The following is a 6310-nucleotide window of genomic DNA, read 5'->3' as shown; positions in this document are numbered from 1 at the left end:
CACATCACAGAAAAGAACATGAATACAAATTTGTAATATAAACACTCCAAAGAGCTTGTCAGTACCCAAAGTATTTTTATTGGTTTTTTGGATATGTTTTAAGGGCCACATAAAAATAGATACAAGGAAGAAATTAATGAAGTCCTAGATTTAATGTTTGGTTTAAAGAATTTTCCTGCAAACAAATTTCATGTTTATGTATGAAAATTACATAACACTAATGCAATGTCATGAAGTATTTCTACACTGTCTAATGTATTCCCAAGAGGGAAAAAAATAAAATACTAAAATATATTAAGATTACAAACATCATAGATCTTTTGAACATGCATCTGTTTCAGAATTAACCAGTATACAAATGTTTATTTCATATATGGACCATAAAGAAATGAGTTGGTGACAATATCCTTTTGCACAATATTATCAACTCACTTTAGTCACAAGCATGTCCTTGGTATGTGTGTAAAAGAAACAGGTTCATTTATCCCTCATCGAATCATCCACACGGTTTACTTGGTAGTAAAAATGAAGGTACAGACATGGAAATATGTCCAAGGTGTATTTTTTCTTTCTTTCAAACAACATCCCAAAAGGCCCATACCGAAATTACAAAATACTTAACTTAGGCTTTTAGTATATCTATCACTGACTGCCAGAATGTAAATTAAGTTGTCCAAATTAGCACATCAAATAACAAAATCATCAAAAAGCAGACTGAAAAGCATTAAATGGTTTCATATAGTTGAGTTTTTAAATCATTTAATTTCTCTAGAAAAATTTTATTCACAATTATAATGTGACAAAAATTGCCACAGGAATATATACTGGTATGCAGTAAGTTGCCATGCAGCAGAGCTTTGTATTTTATAGCTATTTTTGTTTATGAAACAAAATAAACATCTCCAGTTATGGCTTATCACATGGTCTTAAGATTTGTAATGTAAGTGAATAAGAATACGCATATAGTTCAAAGAGAAAACGTCATTTTGAATGTGAATCTATCTATATGAAACATGAAGTATACTACTGAACCCTGAAACATGCGTGTCTGGATTTGCTTTTTGTCCAAATCCAGCCTGTTTACGATCACTTCCTACTCATGTAATACCAAGAGGTTCCGTTTGTAATTATGGTTGTATCAGCTGAGGTTGCAATGGTGGCAGCAACTGAAGTGGTACCGTTGGTTCCACCAACTGTCCTGGGTTTGAAGGTGGTGGAGGAGCCACAGTGTTTGTTGTTTCTATAATTTCTCCATTGTAAAAGAAAAACTGACACTGTTGAATGAATGTTTCAACAACAGGTTGATGAATCTTAGTAGTAGACAGAAACTCTCGATTTTCAACATCAGGTCTCATCAAGGTTGACCAAAAACATATGGATAAGTTGTCTGTTGTCATTAGGTTGATTTTATTTTGCTGACTAACCCTGTTTAGATGTGTTATCATGTATCTGAATTCATCATAGTTTACAGGATGAAATTTCTTAACAATTTCTGTAAGGCGTGAAGACGTTCTGTTTTATCCAGGATTTTTGCTGCTTCCAATAGCTCTGGATGGAGAGAATATGGTATTAAAGGATCTGGCAGATCTGCAAAGAAAGCTGTAAGGGCTCCAGCTTTAGCATTTACTTTTATTTTCATTGACACTAGATTGATATTATGATCTTGATCAAACTGCTTTTGAATATTGTTTTGGTCAGTTTTGTTCCCGCTAACACGGTAGAGTCCTTTGGTACATAACTCTGTATCTTCAATAAATTCCACACATTTCTCAACAAATACTGGTATGGGTTTCTCAGCTGTAACCAGATCCTGGAGGGGCATCCCAAAGTAATTACTTGCCCCATTTCTACGTGTTGGTGGATTGAAGTTCTTAGTTTTCTTTTTCTGCTTTTTATCTTCTTTCACTTTGTGTGTTTTCTTCTTCATCTTCTTATCATCTAACTCTTGGTCAGAAGTCATTTCAGGATTATCAATACCACCTTTCCAACTTTCAACAGGAGAAAGAAGTGGATCTTCTTCACTTCCATAATGTCTTCCTTTTCTTTTTGTTTTAGAAGTGGTGAAAACCTCATCATCACTTGCATCTGAATGTGTTCTTCTATAACATGACTTGGCTTTACTAAACAAAGTTTTAGATTTATATTTGTATTTTGAAGGCCTCCATTCCCCATGATTTTTTGAGGTTCTATCAGAAAATCCATTTTCTTCATGTCCTTGGGTGTTATTTACAAATGAGTTTTGAATTTTAATGCAATTTTGACTATCATCTGGGACAACATAAATCTCATCAGAATAGTCCTTCTGTTTGAAAATTTTATCAATGGGTTCCGCATAGTTATCTGAAGGATCCACATCTTCAGGATGTGCCAAAGGCACCCGGGAAGTCTGCTTTCTTGGATTTTTACCAATACCAGCTTCGCTTGTTTTTAAAAGGTTTGGATCCATTTTTTTTTTTCACATTTGTCTTAGGTACAACTGAAGTAGATTTAATAGGTGGAGGCACTTTGTGGTTGCGTTCATGGTCATGACAGTTTGGGGTACTATGAATAGGACATTCATTTCCTTCTAAATCTAATCTTTATCTGGAAGAGTCAGTAGGTGTTGGAAGCAACTGTACGTCATCCCCAGTTGGACTATAAGGAGGTGGTGCTTCTGTGTTATCATCTGAATCAGGGTAGTTGTTACAGGGAAAACAGTCTCTGGGAGATGGTAGAAAAACATCTTCACTTTGGTAGGTTGATTCCCTTACATTATCAGACAAATAAGAATTTTCTATCATATGTTTTTTCTCTAGAACATCACTAAAAAACAGAATAAAGATCTTAGTTTGCCAATGATACTGAGATAAAGAATACAATGCTGTAAATTTAGCAGTGATCTCAGTTGCAATGTGTTCTCCTTCAGTCGTTAACTCTTTGATAGCCTCATTTTCAAAAAAAAAATCTGCTTGGCTGTCAGTAACTGCCACCAGCTGTATAGGAATGGTGTCTTGAACTTCTGATAGAAATGCTCAAAACATTCCCATTGCTGTTTTCCGTTTTGCATAGTAAACTAATATATATGCTTGAACTAGTTCATCTTTTCTTACTCCAATTGAAGAGTGGTATGATAATATTGTGATCTGTATTCACCTCCTTTTTTAATCAATGATTTTATCAAGCATTAGGGAATTATTCTGTCCAGTTTGAGCAGCACTGCAAGAATGAGAATCAAGGAAGGGTGAAAGAATAAGATCCACACTAAATGGATCTCCACACATGGCACACATGACAATTCTCAAGTCAGCTTCTGATATGTCCTTATTGGCAGGAACTGAGCTCACCACATCCAAATTGTGTTTAACTGACTCCAGTACTCCTCTTAGAGCTTGCTTTATTTGGGTTTCATTAAATTTACAAGCATATGTACCAGCAGGTACATCTACAAAAGGATATTGTAACTTGTTTGCCAACTGCTGCCGTTGGTGCCTGAGAATTGGTAGATTCTTACTAATGGAATGTCTCTTGATTAGCCAGAATTAATGTAAATGGAAGATTAGCCATTTATTTATCTTTTCTGATCTGATAAGCTTCAGTTCTTATTTTCCCAATAAATTACCCAATAAAACTCAATGACTCAATGGAATTAAATACACAGAAGCACCCATGTGGTTTAAAGGTGGCAGTCCATAACTGACTCAAAAAGTAAGGTGAACTGGCCAAAGATCAAGTTCATAAATTTTCCATCTAAGGCATACTCATCATCAGTAGACTGTGCTTTATCTCATTTGCTAGTTCTTGGGCAAGGTCGACCTTCCCTAAAATAAAAAAGGTTAACTTTATCTATATTGGTACTATCATGATATAATCTTAAGCGGCCATGACCCAACTGTAAAAGACTACTAGCAAGTAACTGCTCCACTTTAATGTCTGTACAATTTTGATCACTAAGACATGTTTCTTTAGTGGAATGATAAACAAATCCTATATGCTTAAGTAGAAGAGAGTCCCTATCAGGTGCAAGTTTCTGTAAAGCTTTATATCCAGGTTCTTCACTCAGAACCGTATGAATTTCACTCTTTTTATCTGAACTAGGTGTTGCATTAAGATCTAAATCATAAAAAAGTTCGGAACGCTCAAAAAGCAATGATTGAAATTCTTCTTTGGCTTTTTCAACCATTTCTCACTGATGCCTACTTTATTGCTATCAGCCTCAGTGATATATTTGAAGGCTTCATCCTCCACAACAAAGCACATAACTTCCTCCTGTGGCTGTCCAGGTGAAATGAATTGAATTTTTTCCAAAGTCTTTTTGAATTTTTCCTTCATTTCTACCTTCTTCTTCTCGGATATTAGATGTTGTACATGGTTCTGATAGACTTTTTCAGCTTCTAAAGTGCTCAGGAGGACAAATGGAATCTGCCTATCGTTAATTTTGTCTATATGGTCAGTTTCATCCAAAGGTGTTTATTCTAGCACCACAAAACATAACTGGAAATCTGCTCTCTTTTCCATTAATTTCAAAGCTTCTGACCAATTCAAATGTACAATCTCTTCTAGATTTGGCAAAAGAGTGTTAAAAGCTCTTGGTAAAGTATTTACATACTCTTCTCTCCTTTTTCTTATATGTTCCTGATTAAGTTGTTTTATATGTTTTGAGAATGCATTTCTGGCCTTTCTTGTTCCCTCTAAGTTGATGTATTCTTCATAATCAGGATGATTTTTTAATTTATTACTAACAGTTTTCCAAGTTGCATGATAATCTCTCACAGTCTGCACAAGTTTTTCAAACTTATCTGTTGCTCTGACAGCAAGCTGTCTCTGTGTTTTATAAGCATCCAAACAGGGAATAATTTTAGGCTTGCTACGAGTTTTATCCAACATTTGCACCAGTGCAGTGAAACGTGTTTCAGCGTTGACATTAAATCCTGCTGATATTTCCACTGAAAGAAGTTTCTTTTTGTTTGAAGCAAATGCCTGAACTTCTCTAAGATAATGATCCACGCATTCATCACACTTAGTTGCTGCTGTTATTACAGGTATTTTGATTTTGATAACTGGACAAAAGGTTATTCGCAAATTTAAGTTGATCATCAAACTTCCTATTGCATCCCTGACTTACATCAATGCGTAATAAAAATCCAGCTACATTGAGCTTCCCTTCAGGCATTTGCTTCTGTTCAAAGTCTTGTTCTAAGCCTAGTTGATCAGTGCAAATGTACATTAGTTTTCCTGCTGACTGCAATTTCGATGCAGCTGCACGTTTTATATATGTTTGCAAATTCGCACTCGGATGAGACAAGAAAGCCTGGTCATCAATGAACTCTGTTAAATGACATGAATTTTGCATTCTACTCCGTCTTCACCATTTTATGTTATGTCACCCCAGTAGTACGAAAAGTGATCACTGTTTACTACTCGTCCTCCAAAGTCAACGGGGCTAAGCACAGAAGTATGCTCTGGATAATATTCATCTGCTTTTGAGCGTACAAATCTATTGCACAAACAAGACTTTCCAACTCCACAGTTACCTTTGTCTTTTTCAGTCCCAGAGAGTCCAACTACACTGATAGTATAGGATGGGGGACGAGGTTCTTTGTTTTTTTGCCATCATAACTCTCCTCTCATGTCTCTACATTCATAAAGGTAACCAGATATGCTCCTCATTCTGAAAATAAAATCATCTCAAAATACAGATCCCAAGTTTCAGAACTGTATTTGGTTCTTTCTGTTTCCCTCATTTCTGTGCAGAAACATCTTCAAGATCATAGGGATCATCTTCCTAACAAGGTTGGTCTCCTCAGTCTCCTCCTCAACCTCAATCGCAGCGGCCCTGGCGGTGGCTGCAGGAGCCACATTCCCGGGGAGCGCTCCCGCCGCCGCCGCCGCCGCCGCCTGCTCCTCCTCCACTCTCTGCTAGCTTCTCTTCCCCGGCGCGCTCACCGAGCGGCGCGTCCCTTCAGCCACCTCCCCCCGCCCTCCCCGACACACACGCCCCGAAACCGTGAGCCCCACGATTCCCGCGGCCTGCTCACCCACCCTCCCTTCCTACCTCCCGGCCACCAGCTGCGGCCCAGTGCCTCCCCCCTCTCCCAGCTCCTGCCGCCACGCCGGGCTCAGTAATGCAGGCCACTCGGGCTCCCTCGCGCCGACCTAAGTTATTTTTTAATGTACAATTAAAGTATTGCTGACTATTGTCACTCTGTTGAGCTATCAAATATTGTCTTATTCATTCTAATTATACGTATATGTTTTGTATCCATTAACCATCCTTACGTCCCTCCTTCACCCCCCCACTACTCTTCCCAGCCTCTGGTAATCATCCTTCTAC

The 6310-nt window shown here is 37.6% G+C and overlaps 1 pseudogene; it reads right to left on the bottom strand.

Annotated features, from left to right (window-relative positions):
* Positions 1 to 1097: 1097 nt before the first annotated feature.
* LOC108522036 (rho GTPase-activating protein 5 pseudogene) lies at positions 1098 to 5837 on the bottom strand (annotated as a pseudogene).
* Between the last annotated feature and the right edge of the window lie 473 nt (positions 5838 to 6310).

This window comes from Rhinopithecus bieti, unplaced genomic scaffold (assembly GCF_001698545.2).
Source record: "Rhinopithecus bieti isolate Rb0 unplaced genomic scaffold, ASM169854v2 scaffold_63861, whole genome shotgun sequence".
NCBI lineage: Eukaryota > Metazoa > Chordata > Mammalia > Primates > Cercopithecidae > Rhinopithecus > Rhinopithecus bieti.
Note: the sequence above shows the minus strand (reverse complement) of the source record. Positions and strands in the feature narration are given on the sequence as shown.